Raw genomic sequence first — 560 nt, 5'->3', positions numbered from 1 at the left:
TTCCCGGGGCGGGAAAATGTGTGCGAGAGAGGAGCCAGATAGTGAGGGGCAGGGACTGGAAAAAGAGGCAAGTATAGAAAGGCATAGAAGAAGGCGAGTAGCTAATGAGGGGGAAGGTGGGATTATGAGGCAAGTGGCTGATGTGGTAAATATGGGGGTTTGGGCAGTTGGCAAAACAAATGAAGGGGAGTCAAATAATGGGGAAAGTAAGGTGAAAATGAGACTCATGGGGTATAACTCAGACGAGGATTACAGCTCAACGCTCGGACAGGCAATCGGCTGCATAGAGATGCATGCAGAGTGTCATGGCCAGGTAGGGAGAGCCGACCCAGTCCGTGCATTGCGTTCCTTGTATGTGTTAGGGTCCGTGCACACGATCAGTAATTGCTGCGGATTGGACTCCGTGCACTTATGCTGCGTGCAAACCGCGGTGGCCAGATGTTACAGCGTAGTGGATGGGATTTGTAGACATCCCATGCCCACTATGCGTCACCATACACCCGCGGAAACTGACATGTGGCGCGTCTTTCCGGACCGCAGCATGTCAATTTCTCCGGCGG

The sequence above is a fragment of the Phyllobates terribilis genome, unplaced genomic scaffold (genome assembly GCF_046119375.1).
Source record: "Phyllobates terribilis strain yellow unplaced genomic scaffold, ASM4611937v1 Scaffold_5__5_contigs__length_657084704, whole genome shotgun sequence".
NCBI classification, from domain to species: Eukaryota; Metazoa; Chordata; class Amphibia; order Anura; family Dendrobatidae; genus Phyllobates; species Phyllobates terribilis.
This window is presented reverse-complemented; position numbering follows the sequence as displayed.